At 38.0% G+C, this 15,601-nt stretch overlaps 1 long non-coding RNA gene across 7 annotated transcripts in view; it reads right to left on the bottom strand.

Moving 5' to 3' along the window:
- Positions 1–15,601, bottom strand: part of LOC143673484 (uncharacterized) — a 112,780-nt gene that overhangs the window by 67,905 nt on the left and 29,274 nt on the right. For 6 of the 7 annotated variants that reach the window (XR_013170396.1, XR_013170395.1, XR_013170400.1 and 3 more), the window contains exons 3-4: positions 2,121–2,233; positions 550–699 (exon numbers count right to left, since the gene is read on the bottom strand). This is a non-coding gene — a long non-coding RNA (uncharacterized LOC143673484). The remainder of the gene's footprint in view (positions 1–549; positions 700–2,120; positions 2,234–15,601) is intronic. The other variant, XR_013170397.1, reaches the window with a different exon arrangement.

Below are 15,601 nucleotides of genomic sequence, written 5' to 3'. Positions count from 1 at the left end.
AGACACACCTATCCTCAAATACTTACTCAGATTGTGTAGTTAACTTATAAACGGACTTTCTTATCATCTACCAAGTTCTCGTTGCCTTTACATCTGGGAAGTATTAGTAAACCTTAACAGTAACTAAATATATGACCTATAAGTAATGTATCCATTATTCCACATTTAAAGCTAAAATTTTCTTCACCTAAGAATAACATACATGCTTCTCAACTTGAGCCAGGCATTGAACAAACCTTAAGAAGCATCTAACACATTCTCCATAAAGTTGTCCCCCTGCTAATATGACTCACAGCAGGATCTTGCTTTCCCAACACCTAATGTTTCCCAAAATGTGGCCATTTGGGTAACACTTTCATAATTCTTGTCATATTCACTTACCATAAATTTCTTAACATTTTATTTAAATTAACTTTTTAAAACACTAAAAACAAATTCAGTTTTTAAATAAAACTCATTTATATTTTTCTAACATATCAAAAATACGCATAAAATACTCATATGGAAATTTTAAAAGCATCTACATTCCAGTAAAACTAAAAGCAGTACTTTGGTTTCGATGTGATTTTGAGATCTGTGTTGATGAAACAGGAAGTCCTGTGTGGCGGCTGCTCCTAGGCTTCCCAGTTTTCTGCTTCTGCATTCCCAGGTGGTTATAGTTGAAGATGAGCCCAATACATACATCTCCTGTCAGTCTAGCTGGTCCATACAGAGTGATAAACAATTAGAACCTGATATACTAAAACTCTGTAGCCAGGTTTAGAATAAAATATTTTATTTTAATTGAAAATCTCAGTCATTTCAAAAACAAAGTTTTATAGGGGTAGAGAGAGAGAGAGACAGAGGGTTGGAAGGGCTTTATAAACAATATCATAGGGATTCTTATATTTGTATACCTTTTTTTCAAAGTACTCTGATATACCTTATGTAATTTGAATTTCATAAAAAACCAGTGAAATGGAAAGCAAGTATAGGAGTCATAGACTCGTCGTTATTATTTGACGGCCTATACGCTATTTTTAGGACTTTAAATATCTTAAGGGAAGCTGGATCCTTTCCCAAGATAAAACTAAAATATCACATTTCTTCTCTTTTAACTGGAATTGATTAGGAAATAAGTGGTTCTGGTTGGATGAAAACAAAGGGTATCTGCTTTCCAACCAGTACTCTTTGGTTTTACTTTGTTTTACTTTTCATGGACTTCATGTTCTAAAATAGCTAAATATTATACACACACATATATATACACATATAAAAAGACAGAGACTCTCAGGAGATATGTATTTTGGGACTATCTTCTAATATACGCCTCCCTGATTCATGTAAAATAGGACAACAAATCACTACACAATTAAAGCCAGTATGCCAGTTTGTTAGGTAAAGAAAATATTGCAGAACATGAAGAACATAAAAAAATTAAACATTTAAAAGGGTTCTTGGTTAAAATTTTGTTTCTTGACTAATAATTACAACATTTATAGCTCTGTGTTTACATTTGGATACAGTTTTATCTATGGCCTATAAATTCTGATTGTAGTGTTCTTAATATTTGGACTTTGTTTTAGTTCAACTTATAACTGAGGAGACTGAGGTCCAAAAAGTTTAAATAACTTGCCCCAAATTAAATAGCAAATGAGTAGTTCAGGTTGGGTGAGAACAAAGGTTATGTGATTTCTACCTGGGACTCCTTTTTTTCTCATACTCAAATGAAAAATGCAATAACACAAAGAAACAAAACACTGAAGAAAAAATTTCAATAAAATTAATTACTACTAATAATCTTCAATAATTTTCTCTGTATAAATTTGCCTTCCAATCTACCTACAGGTTTAATTTTCACAGCTGTATTTTGTCTTCTCTTCTTTCCTTTCCAATGTATAGTATAGTCTCTCCTACTATTACCCCCAACTTACAAATAAAGAATCAGACAAAATGCTCTGTCAAATATTATGTACAGAGCTAGAAAATGACAGACTGGGACTAGAGCTTAGATCTTTTGTATTTCATTCATTTCTTTCTACTGTACCACACTGCCTCAAAAAGGAAAAAATGTCCCAATTAAAATAAAAAACCATGCGCGAAAATCTAAACATAAGAAATAGATCAATTAAGACACGAACCTTTAGTTTAAGAAAGATTTACTACCATTGTAGGAGTCTTATAAATCTTGAAAATTCCTCTTCTGCATAATTAGATTCTGACTTCAAGGAGCCATTTACAATTTGACAGAAACCTGGATAAGAATGAAAATTAAGAGGTAAATTTGAGTCAATATCAAGTGCATGAGAAAAGAAAAGAAAACATTTTGGAAATTATAATGGGAACCAATGGAGAAAAAAATGATTGACGTTAAAAACTACTCTGCAGAAGCACTGCAGCAGGCCATGAGGCAGTGTTCCTGTGTGATGTTAAATGGACTGTTTATATAAGAAAATATGAGGGATAAAGCACAATTACAAACACTGTTAAGGTTTCCATACTGCAGACGCAGTGGGAAGGCAGACTGCTTTCAAGACCACGCACAATGTGATGGTTGTGTTCATATGTCAGCTTCGCCAGGTGATAGTGCTCAGTTGTCTGGTCAGGCAAGCACTGGCCTAACTTTTACTACAAGGGTGTTTTTGTGGCTGGTTAAAAAAATTTGAAGGCTGGTTTATTGCATCATCCGTCAGGTGACAGCATCTGTGGCCGATTATATCTACAATCAAAAAATGATGTGTCTTCCCAACAAGAGATATAATGAACACTTCCTGGATGTTATAGTGACAATACCCTGAGTAACAATAAATAATGACGGTCATGAGTAGTAGTTGTTATTTTATTTCTTGGAAAAGCATGAAAATTTTTTAAAAATTAGTTTATTAGAAGCTAACCTTTTGTACTAAAATTTCAAGGCTTAGAAACATGAATATCAAATAGTATTAATTAAACATTCATATTTTGTAAAATGAATTTGTAAAAACTGCTTTTAAGACATTATAGACAATAAATAACTCACAAGAATAAAGGAAGGTGGAGGGGTGTAGACTAACCGGACAAGAGAAGAGTTTGAGATACCTATTATTTATTTAACAGTTTAGCCTCCTAAAATTTGTGTCTCAATACAGAACTCTTCATCTGCTATAGTTCTGGCATGGCACTTTCACACATTTCATGTAAGATCGCCTGTCTGACTAAAGAAAAATTAGTTTTTGTTCTTGGGAGTAAAATAACATTTGTTGAGCATCTACTAATGTATGTATGTCAGAAAATTTACAAGCACTCTTTTTTTTCAGACATAAAATAAGACTCATCTGGCTAAAAAGCCTGATTTCTTTGTCTCAAGAATCCTTTGAGGTTGGTCTTATTATCCTCATTATACAGTTGAGAAAACTGTGGCTCTAAAGTTAAATAGCTTGTCCAAGGATACACAGGTAGGTGACAACAGGAATAAGACTGAACACAGACTTGCTCAGTACTGAAGCACTTGCTTTTCCCACTATAATATCCTGACTTCCATGAATCTGGGGGACCCATGATACATTTACTGGGGCTGCATTGGGGGAGTTGGGCTTGCAGGCCCAGCACTCAAAATTATCTATTTTTTTATTGTTACTTGGGTGCTAGGGTTTCCCTAAAGCCATTTGTAATGAGAAAAACAATTTGACAAGCCACTTGCATGATAAAAGCCAAGGAGGGTTTGAAAAATATGTACTGAGGACCTCTAACGTGTCAGGCATTGGAGATACAGTGGTCGAAAAAGACAAGTACAGTCCCTAACCCTCAAGGAGCTTACATTCTAGTACAGGAGGATAGACACCGAACAAGTAAACAAATATGCTTCAGGTAATGACCAATGTTTTGGAAAAAACAGAGCAGGGGAAGGACATGCAGAGCAACTGGGGAATGTGACAGCTATTTGAGACAGAGAAGTCACTGAGGAGGGATGTCCTTACTGAGACCGAATGATGAGAAAGAGCCAGACCAGCAAAGAACTAGCAGAAGAGTGGCCTGTGCAGAAGGAACAATAAGTGTTGAAGCTATGAGACAAGAACATCCTCAGTGTCAAAGGAACGGCAGAAAGGCCACTGGGCTAGAATGGAGTGAGTGACTCGGGGTGGTAGGGCGGTAGGTGAGGAGGTCAAAGAGGCAAGCAAGGGCAGGTCACGAAACCCACTTCCAAGGAAGGACACACATCCATCGTGGAGGAACGACATGCAGGGGGCCATGGCTGTTGTGAGACAAGAAAGATGGCAATATGTTGGCATAGCAGGTTCTCGTTTCAACAGCTATGCCAGCATCTTGCCTCCTCTCCAGTTCCAAGGTACAGGAGTAATGCCATACTGCTTCAGTACTTTACTTTTCCAAAATCTTCCCTTCCACCTGAGGGAGGGAAAACACATTCATTAATTAAAAATGCAAGCTTCTTTCTGAAACATTATAATACAATCTTCCTGAGAGCATCCAATTTTGAAATGCAGTTAAGCACAGGAAGGTTGTGGCTAGTTTTTTTTTTTTTTTAACATGGGCAGGCACCAGGAATCGAACCCGGGTCCTCTGGCATGGAAGGCAAGCATTCTTGCCTGCTGAGCCACCATGGCCCGCCCAGTTGTTTTTTTTTTAATGTGCTTTGATCTAAAATGAACCCCGAGAATGTTTACTGATTGCCTGTGAAATGACAGGAGGAAAATTCTAATGAAAATTTTAATTCAATAAAATCTAAAACTGATGACAATAATGCAATCATATTTGCAGTCTATAGCACATCCCAGTGACTCTTAGCACAATTTTTCCTGGTCACTTTCTGCCACTCAGATGTACTTAAACAACAAACGGTTGCCCTTCTGTCTGCGGTTCATTGCTTTATGTACTCTTAAAAATAGAGCTCCTTTGAGCCAACAATTCCAAGCTAGGAATTTTTTTTGTACACATATATTTGCAAAAGTACCAGTAATTTGCATTAGATATTTAAGAATATTTCTTCTTTGCAGCACTGTTTGTAAGAGAAAAGAACTGGAAACAGCCCAAATGTCCAACAATATGATTGATACTGGCTAAATAAATTATGATATAGATACAACAGAGTTCTTACTGTGTGAGCCTTACAAAAGTTTAAGGAATAAGATTAAGGACACTGTATATAAAAGCTTTTGTATAAGTAAGAACACTGATACATATACAAACACATGTTCTGGGATATATATGCAAATTTTTTAAGGATACATAAGTATTATTTTAAATGATGATTCACCATTTAAAAAATAACTGGATGCGGTGCACGGGTGGTTCAGTGGTGGAATGCTCGCCTTCCATGAGGGAGACCCACATTCGATTCCTGAACCATGCTCCCCCCAAAAATAAAAAATTAAAAAATCAAAATAATTGGATGGTAGAATTACAAATGATTTGTTTTCTTCTTTATACATTTTCTATTAAGAACTACTAAATATTAATTATGAAAAATGACTATAGGATACGGTGCTAAAGGTCTAACATCTAGTTATGTACTGCTGGCAAGGTACAGATTAGATAGACACATACTCACTTAAATATTATTCTAATATCAAGTGTTGGCCAGAAATAAAAGAGCAATATTTCCTAAGTCTGGTAATTAGGATGTTCACGCATGTGCAGCACATGAGGTGTATTTTTTAAGGAAGGGGTGGGGGGCTGGGAGGGTTCTACTGTACCAGACCATCTACACCCTTGTCCCACAGCTAGAGTAACTGGCAGAAAGGTGTTAACTGGCTTCTGAATTCTTATCTTCCTAGCATCTAGAAGACTATGGGGCTTCCTGAAAGTTATTTGGTACCATGAGCTATGGTACCCTTCCTAAGGGTATTTAGGAAGTTTGGGTTCATGAAGGACAGACAGAACATTGGATCAAAGTCAGGGGGAAACACAGTATGGAATTAGTAGCAAAATACATCATTGAATCAAGAAGATTTAATTGAATCAAGTTTCTCCAAAAAGTATAGCCTATATTTTTTATATTCCTAATACATGGTATCACAATTGAGAGGCAGATGACAGTTGCATGATCTGTAAAGGTACACATCACACTCAGAGTAATAATTTCTTGTGACTTTTGGAGAATGACTGCACATACAAAAGAAAACAAAATGGTAGCAATGATCTCACTACGAGCCACATGCAGGAGATACCTGAGAAGTCAGGTGGGTTATTTTATAAAGGGATCTCTTAAAGTGAAAAAAAAATGGTAATACATAATGCATGCCCTACCTCCTCTTCCTATTTACTTATACATTAAAAAGAAAAAGAAACAAATCTACTTTTTAAGTTATCAAATAATTTCTCAATTTATAAGTTAAAAGTCTAATAGAAACCCCATTCTACCTCTATTAAAGAAGCTGTTGCTGCTGCAACTTGGGCATTTCTTTAATTTCCCTGATACATCCAGTGTATTGTGGTACCCAACATATTACTGATAAATGCTCCCCTTGCCAAATATACCTCAAATAACTTCTTGCAAAGATCCAGCCTAACCATGAACTATATTACAATTGGAATAACAGAAAACTATATTATGGAAACTAAAGAATTTTTTTAAAAAATTAAACAAAAACCTCAAGCTTTTAATAATGTAATTAACAAAATAAAATACAAAGTCTAGAATTTTTGAAATTATTTTAACTAACTTTAAATTCATTTTAAAGGAATAATTTGATTTCATTTTGTAAATTATTTAAAACTACCTTGGCTGCAAATCCAGTATGTCTCTGACATGTGGTAAGCGGAGGGTGTTAGCTACCAGCTGCAATTAGTACACAGACATAAAGAAGGAGAATAACTCAATCACTGCAACTTAAAAAATGGTATAAACTATTTAATGAGTTTTGCCAGAGCTGGACTACAGTCTACTTAATGCTCATTTTTCAAAGTTTACATACCACGTAATCACCCAAAGCAAACAATTAATGGATCACACTATCATCATATAGCTGTGCATTTCTCATCACAATAGACTTTTTATGACAAATAACATATATACATAAAAGGAATAAACTTCAAAGCACATCACAACAATTAGTTGTAGAACAGATGTCAGAATTTGGTATGGGATACAATTCCACAATTTTAGGTTTTTACTTTTACTCTAAGATACTGGAGATTAAAAGAAATACCAATATAATGATTCAGCAATCATATTCATTTGTTAAACCCTATCTTCTCTGTATAACTCCACCATCACCTTTGATCTTTCTCCTTCTCTTTAGGGGTATTTAGGCTATGCCCATCCTAACTTCATCATGTTGGAAGGGGCTGTCAATAATATGGGGTAGGGAGATGGAACTAGCTGATGTTCTGCAGAGGGTGGCCCCTCTGCATTTCAGGACTTGTCCAGGAACCCATCTGGAGGTTGTATTCCTGGAAAGTTACCCTAGTACATGGAACCTTTGTAGAATCTTATATAATGCCCTAGGTGTTCTTTAGGATTGGCAGAAATTGCTCTGGTTGGGGTTTGGCAAGCTATGATAGGTAACAGTGTCTAACTGAAGCTTGCATAAGAGTGACTTCCAGAGTAGCCTCTTGAGTCTACTTGAACTCTCTGAGCTATTGATACCTTATATATTATACTTATTTTCCCCCTTTTGGTCAGGATGGCACTACTGATCCCTCAGTGCCAGGGCCAGGCTCATTCCTGGGAGTCATCTCCCATGCCGCCAGCAAGACTTTCACCGCTGGATGTCATGTCCCACACGGGGGGGGGGAGGGCAATGATTTCACTGCAGAGTTGGGCTTAGAGAGAGAGAGAGAGAGAGGCCACTTCTAAGCAACAAAAGAGGTCCTCAGGAAGTAGCTCTTAGGCATATCTATAGGTAGGCTAAGCGTCTCTGCTACATACATAAACTTCACAAAAGCAAACCTCAAGATCAAGGATTTGACCTATTAATTTGTGTGTCCCTAATGTTTGAAACAGTACCAGGGATTTCCCTGGTGGTAAAGTTTAATAGTCCCATATTTTTTCTCCCCTCCCTCAAGGAGGTTTGCCAATACTTTTTGATTATCTGCATAATATACTCTGGGATGTATCCAGGTATTACATTAACCTGTACAGAATTAAAGGCTTTCATTCTTATTCTGGGCTCCCTGTGTTTGGATTGTTTAAATGATCTATCCAGACAGGTTGAGTTAGATTATGTGCTGCAAAAAATTTAGGTTCTGGACAAAATAAGCCTTTCTTTGGTCTCAAAAAGTAGATGATGTTCTAAAATACAGACAGAATCTTCCTTGCCCCTGTATTCTGAATTACCTTAATCCTAACCTATCAGCTTCATTCTTACCTCTAAATACCAGGCTATGCATATATAAAACAGCCCCTCAAAATCCAGAAATAAAAATTTACTACTCTGGACTAAATGTGACTGCTGAAAGAGCTTAATCTAGGCCCCTGTTTTCTTTTAAGTATTTTCTAAATGGGACCATACAAATACTTGCTCTTTCGTTTCTGGCTTATTTCACCTCACCAAATGTCCCACAGGTTCATTCACATCATTGCATGCCTCACAACTTCGTTTCTTTTTGTAGCAGCACAATATTCAATCATATGCATACACCATCATATGTATACATATGATGCAAGAACTTATTTATATTTGTAGTGAGACACATAGGTCTGTCTATACCACACCTTTCAATCGTGTTCACCTTCAATATGGTACTACTACCTATAGACCCCCCCCCACTAGTGAACTGCCTTCACTTCTATCTATTCCCTTACATTTAAGTTCACCTCATTAGCTAACCATTCACCCATCTCTAGCTTCCATGTATCTCTGGGTTCCCTACATTCTGTATTATAAGCCTCTGATTTTACCTTTACCGTGGTCATACAAGTGGAATCATACAGTATCTATCCTTTTGCATTTGGCTTATTTCACTCAGCATTATGTCCTCAAGGTGTATCCATCTTGCCATGTGCTTCAGGATGTCATTTCATCTTATTGCAGCATAATATGCCATCGTATGTATATACCACATTTTGTTAATCCACTTGTCTGTTGATGGGCACTTGGGGTTGTTTCTATCTTTTGGCAATTGTGGAAAATGCTGCTATGAACATTGGTACGCGAACGTCTGTTTGTGTCATTGCTTTCAGCTCTTCGGGGTGTATACTGAGAAGTAATATTGCTGGGCCATAGGGCAACTGGATATTTAGTTTTCAAACAAGCCACCAGACTGTCTTCCATAGCAGCTGTACAATTATACATTCCCACCAGCAATGCATAAGTGTCGTAATTTCTCTACATCCTCTCAAACACTTGTGGTTTCCTTTTTTTTTTTTTTTTAAGATGGGGAGGCACCGGGAATCGAACCCGGGTCCTCTGGCATGGTAGGTGAGCATTCTTGCCTGCTGAGCCACCATGGCCCTTTTTAATAGCAACCATTTTTATTGATGTGAGGTGGTATTTCATTGTAGTTTTGATCTGCATTTCCCATATAGCTAGTGAAAATGAGCATCTCTTCATGTGTTTTTTAGCCATCTATATTTACTCTTCAGAAAAATGCCTATTCGTATCCTCAGCCCATTTTATAATTGGGCTGTTTGTTTGTTGTTGAGTTTTATGATTTCTTTATGTATAAGGATATCAAGCCTTTATTCAATGTGTGATTTCCAAATGTTTTCTACAGTTGAGTTGGTTGCTTCTTCGTCTTTTTGACAAAGTCTTTTGAGGCACAAAAGCATTTGATTTTGTGGAGTTCCCCTTTATTTTTTCTTTTGTTGTTTGTGATTTGGGTATAAAGTTTAGGAAGCTACCTCCTATTACCAGGTCTTGAATATGTTTTCCTACATTTTCTTCTAGAAGCTTTATGGTACTGGTTCTTATATTTAGGTATTTGTTCCAATTTGAGTTAATTTTTGTATAGGGTGTAAGGTATGGGTCCTCGTTCATTCTTTTGGCTACTGGTATCCAGTTCACCCATGCTCATTTATTGAAAAGACTATTTTGTCCCAGTTAAGTGGATTTGGGAGCTTTGTCAAAGATCAGGTGATCATAGATTTGGTGGTCTACTTCTGCCCTCTAGATTTGATTCCATGGGTCAATACTTCTATATTTGTGCCAGTACCATGCCGTTTTGAACACTGCAGCTTTATAACAAGTTTTAAAATCAGAAAGTGTTAATCCTCCTACTTTCTTCTTCTTTTTTAGGATGCTTTTAGCTATTCGAGGTCTTTTCCCTTCCAGATGAATTTAGTAACTAGCTTTTCCAAGTCTTCAAAGTAGGTTGTTGGAATTTTTTTTGTATTGCATTGAATCCGTAGATCAATTTGGATAGGACTGATGTCTTAACTACATTTAACCTTCCTACCCGTGAGAGGGAATGTCTTTCCACCTATTTAGGTCTTGATTTTTTTAGGAATGTTATGTAGTTTTCTGTGTACAAGTCCTTTACATCCCTAGTTAAGTTCATCCCTAGATACATGATTCTTTTAGTTACTATTTTGAATGGAATTTTTTCCTCAATTAACTCCTCAGTTAGGTCATTGTTCATGTATAAAAACATTACTGATTTTTGCATATTAATTTTATATACTGTCACCTTGCTAAAGTGACTTGTTTATTAGCTCAAGTAACTTTGTTGTAGATTTCTCAGGATTTTCCAAGTATATATATTATCATATCATCTGCAAATAATGAATGTTTTACTTCTTCCCTTCCAATTTGGATGCCTTTTATTTCTTTTTCCTGCCTGATTGCTCAGCTAGAACTTCTACTGTAATGTTAAATAATAGTGGTGACAGAGTTTATCCTTGTCTCGCCTGCAATCTTAGAGGGAAAGCTTTCAGTCTCTCACCATTAAGTACAATGCTGGCTATGGGTTTTTCATATATGCCCTTCATCATATTGAGGAAGTTACCTTTGATTCCTACCATTTGAAATGTTTTAATAAGAAAAGGATGTTGAATTTTGTCAAATGCTCTTTCGGCATCAATCAAGATAATCATGTGATTCTTTTCCCTTTTGATTTGTTAATATGCTGTATTACATTTATTGATTTTCTTGTGCTGAACCATCCTTGCATTCCTGGTATAAACCCCACTTGGTCATGGTGTACAAATCTTTTAATGTATTGTTGGATTCACTGTGTTAGCATTTTGTTGAGAATTTTTACATCAATGTTCATTTGGGAGAATGGCCTATAGTTTTCCTTTCTCATATCATCTTTACCCAGTTTTGGCATTAAAGTGATGTTAGCTTCTAAAAATGAGTTAGTGTTCCATTTTCTTCAATTTTCTGGAAAAGTCTGAGCAGGATTAGTGTTAGTTCTTTTTGGAACGTTTGATAAAACTCCCCTTTGAAGCCATCTGGCCCTAAGCTTTTCTTTGTAGGAAGATTTTTGATGGCTAATTGCATGTCTTTACTTCTGACTGGTTTGTTGAGATCTTCCATTTCTTCTTGAGTCAGTGTAGCTCATTCGTATGTTTCTAGGAATTTGTCCATTTCATCTAAGTTGTCTTGTTTGTTGGCATATGATTGTCCATAGTATACTTCATGATTTTTTTTAAATTTCTTCAGAGTCTGTGGTAATGACCCCCCTCTCATTTCTGATTTTGTTTATTTATATCCTGTCTCTTTTTTTTCATTGTCTGCTTGCTAGTGGTCCATCAATTTTATTGATTTTCTCAAAGAATCAAATTTTGGTTTTATTGATTCTATCTATTGTTCTTTTGTTCTCTCATCCATTTAACACTGCTTTAATCTTTGTTATTTCTCTTTTTCTATTGCTTTTGGGTTAGTTTGCTGTTTTTTTCTCAAGTTCCTCTAGGTGAGCAGTTATGTCCTTGATTTTCACTCTTTCTTTTTTTTAAATATAGGCATTTAGTGCAATAAATTTCCTTCTCAGCACAACCTTTGCCACATCCCATAAGTTCTGATATGTTGTATTCTCATTTCTACCCATCTCCAGATAACTACCGATATCTCTAGCAATTTCTTCTTTGACCCATTGGTTGTTTAAGAGTGTGTTATTTAATCTCCATATATTTGTGAAAGTTCTTGTACTTCAATGGTTATTGATTTCCAGCTTCATTCCATTGTGATCTTAGAAAGTGCTCTGAAAATTTTCAGTGTTTTGGAACGTATAAAGACCTGTTTTGTGCCCCAGCATATGATCTATCATGGAGAATGTTTCATAAGCACTAGAGAAGAATGTATTTCCTGGTGTTTTGGGGTGTAACAATCTATATATGTCTATTAGGCCTAATTTCTTTATCAAATTGTTCAAGTTCTCTATTTCCTTGTTGATCCTCTGTCTTGTTGCTCTATCTACAGAGAGTAGTATATTGAAGTCTCCTACTATTATCGTTGAAATAGCTATCACTACCTTCAGTTTTGCTAATGTTTATCTCATGTACTTTGGAGGTTTTTTATTGGGAGCATAAACATTTATGATTGTTATTTCTTCTTGGTGAATTGTCCCTTTTATTAACACGTGTCCTTCTTTGTCTCTTATGATGTCTTTATATTTAAAGTCTATTTTGTCTGTTATTAGTGTAGCTAATCCTGCTTTCTTTTCAGCTTGCATGGAACATCTTTTGCTATCCTTGCACTTTCAATTTTTTTGTATCTTTCTGTCTAAGATGAGTCTCTTGTAAGAAGCATATAGCTGGATTATATTTCTTAATCCATCCTGACAATCTGCATCTTTTAATTGGTAAGTTTAGTTTTTAACACTAAAAGTTATTACTGTAAGGGCATTTCTTGAATCCACCATCTTATCTTTCGGATTTTATTTGTCAGAACTATATACTCTTTTCCCTCTTTCTCTTTTTATCTTTTAAGTTACCCTTACTGGTACTCTACAATTCTGTACTCTCCTCCAGACCTCCCTCTTCTTATTTTTTTCAGCTGGCAGAACTCCCTTTAGTAATTCTTGTAGGGCCAGTCTCTCGACAAATTCTCTCAGTATTTGTTTGTCTGTGAAAATTTTAATCTCTCCCTCACTTTTTTCTCTCTCACTTCTGAAGAACATTTTGACTGGGTACAGAATTCTTCAGTAGAAGTCTTTCTCTTTCGGGATTTTAAATATATCATACTACTGCCTTCAGCCTCCATAGTGCCAGTGGAGTAGTCTGAACTCAGTATTATGTCTACACATAGGACAGGGACAGTACGCTGGTGCCTGTGAGCGTGGGGTGTGGGGCACGGGTTTATGAAGGTGCAGTGTTGGGGCCATGCGGGCAGGGTGCAGCACAGGCAGGCCTTGGAGTGCAGGAGCAGAGTCTGGAGGACACCGCGGTAGGCAGATGCAGGGGGGCAGAGTTTCAGCAGACACACAGGGGCTGGTGTGCAAACAGGAGGTGGATGGACACATGGAACTTGAGTGTTGTGCATATCAGGGAGTGGGGTACGGTGCACAGAGGTCAGAGCACAGGGAGGGCAGGGTATGGGTGTATCCTCACATAGGGAAAGGTGTTTGGAAGACAGGAATGGTGATATACGAGTGTGCAGGGCAAGGCACAGGTTACAGGTGTTGCGGGAGTGGGTCCAGGGGTGGGTAATGTCAGGTGGGTGGGGCCCTGGTGGGGCTGCGCAGATGCAGGGGAGTGGTACAGGGGTATACACGTGTGCAGTGCGGGGGCTAAGTAGCACAGATGTGAACGTGAGCCAGATGTGGGGGCAGAGCATTTGTACTGGAAGCTGGGGCAAGGGTATGCACGTGCATGAGTTGGGGGGAGTAGAGTGCAAGGGTCAACATGTTGGTGCATGATGCCTGGGTGCCAGGAAGTAAGATATGGCAGTGCACCTGCACAGCTCTGGGCAGGCAGGGGAGCCCTGGTGTGTGCATAGTGGGGTGGGGTTGCACCTGCTTGCGCTAGAGGGGGGTGTGGCCCAGATGTGCAGGTCAGCACTTACCCAGAGCTGGGGGGTGGGGGGAGGCGTGGCAGGGGGTGCACATGCAGATCTGAGAGGCCAGATGCTGATGTACACTTGTATAGAGCTGGAGGTGAGCAGGGTAGTGGTTGTGCGACTGTATGGGCTGGAGGTGTATGTGGCCCAGGTATGAAGGTGAGTGCCTGCAGCCTGGATGAACAGGTGACTGCCTGCAAGGGATAGGGAGGGGGAAGTATGGATTGAGGGGCTGGGTGCAAGTGCGTGGGTCTCAGGAGGCGCAGGGCAACACTGTATGCTTGTTTGGGAGAAGAGAGTCTGGCTGGGGCAGGTATGTGTGTGTGAGTGAGGTGGGGACGCACTGGGGGGTGTTGGGCCAGGGATGCTTGGAACGCGGTAGGGAGGCGGATGGTGGGGTTCAGGTGCATGGGATATGGGGGGAGTCATGGGTTGTGGGGCGGAGTGGCATGTGTTGGTGTAGCATGTTCAAGGAAGGTGGTTTGGCTTCCTTCCTAGTCCCAGGCTCCCGGTCTGTGCACTCCTGAGGTCTCTGAGCCTCCGTTTGGAAAGGGGCGTGTTAGGCTGTTTGCACTTAACTGGATGGTCTCCAGTTTTCTGTGTCTCAGTTCTTTAGCTTCTGAAACCAGAGCCATGCTTTATGGTGGAGAAGATCCTTCCAGGTCACTTACATCCTGGAATCTTGGTCCCAGCCATTTTTCTGTCACTTCTCTTGCTGTTTCTTGGAGCAGGGGTGAACTTGACTTATCTTATTCCACCATTTTCCTGGAACTTGCATAGTAGCCATTTTAGTGGCTGTGAAATGGTATCTCATTGTGGGTTGCTTTTTTTTTTTTTTTTTTTTCTGCATGGGCAGGCACTGGGAATAGAACCTGGGTCTCCGGCATGGCAGGAGAGAATTCTGCCACTGAGCCACCATTGCCGATCCTCACTGTGATTTTGGTTTACATTTCCCTAATGGCTTATGATGTTGGGAATCTTTTCATGTGCTTTTTGGCTTAGTATATCTTCTTTGGAGAAATATCTATTCAATTTTTTTGCCTATTTTTAAATTGGATTGTTTGTCTTTTTGTTGTTGAGATGTAGTATTTCTTTATATATTCTGGTTGTTAAACCCTTAGCAGCTATGTAGTCACCAAATATTTTTTCCCATTGCGTAGGCTGTCATTTTACTTTCATGATAAATTTCTTTGAGGAAAAGTGTTTTTGATTTTGATGAAGTCCCATTTATCTGTTTTTTCTTTTGTTGGTTATGCTGTGGATGTAAAGTCTAAGAAACCACTACCTGACATGAGGTTCTGAAAATGCTTCCCTATATTTTCTTCTAGGAGTCTTATAGTTCTGGTAATTATATTTAGGTCTTTGACCTCTTTTGAGTTGATTTTTGCATATGGTGTAAGGTATTGGGCCACCTTCATTCTTTTGCATGTGGTCTTGGCACCCTTGTCAAAAATCAGTTGACCATAGATGTAGGGGTTGATTTCTGAGTGCTCAATCCAATTCCATCAGTCTTTATGTCTATCCTTGTGCCAGTACTATGCTGTTCTAGTTACTGTGGCTTTGTAATAAGTTTTAAGATTGGGCAGGGTTGAGTTCTTCAACTTTGCTTTCTTCTTCAAGATGGTCTTGGCTATTTAGGGCCCCTACACTTCCATATAAATTTGATGACTGGTTTTTCCATTTCTGTAAAGAATGCTATTAGAATTTTGTTTAGGATGGTGCTGAATCTGTAAATAGCTTTAGAG

This window comes from Tamandua tetradactyla, chromosome 2 (genome assembly GCF_023851605.1).
Source record: "Tamandua tetradactyla isolate mTamTet1 chromosome 2, mTamTet1.pri, whole genome shotgun sequence".
Lineage (NCBI taxonomy): Eukaryota > Metazoa > Chordata > Mammalia > Pilosa > Myrmecophagidae > Tamandua > Tamandua tetradactyla.
The sequence above is the reverse complement of the archived record's forward strand: the minus strand, read 5'-3'. Positions and strand labels throughout refer to the sequence as shown.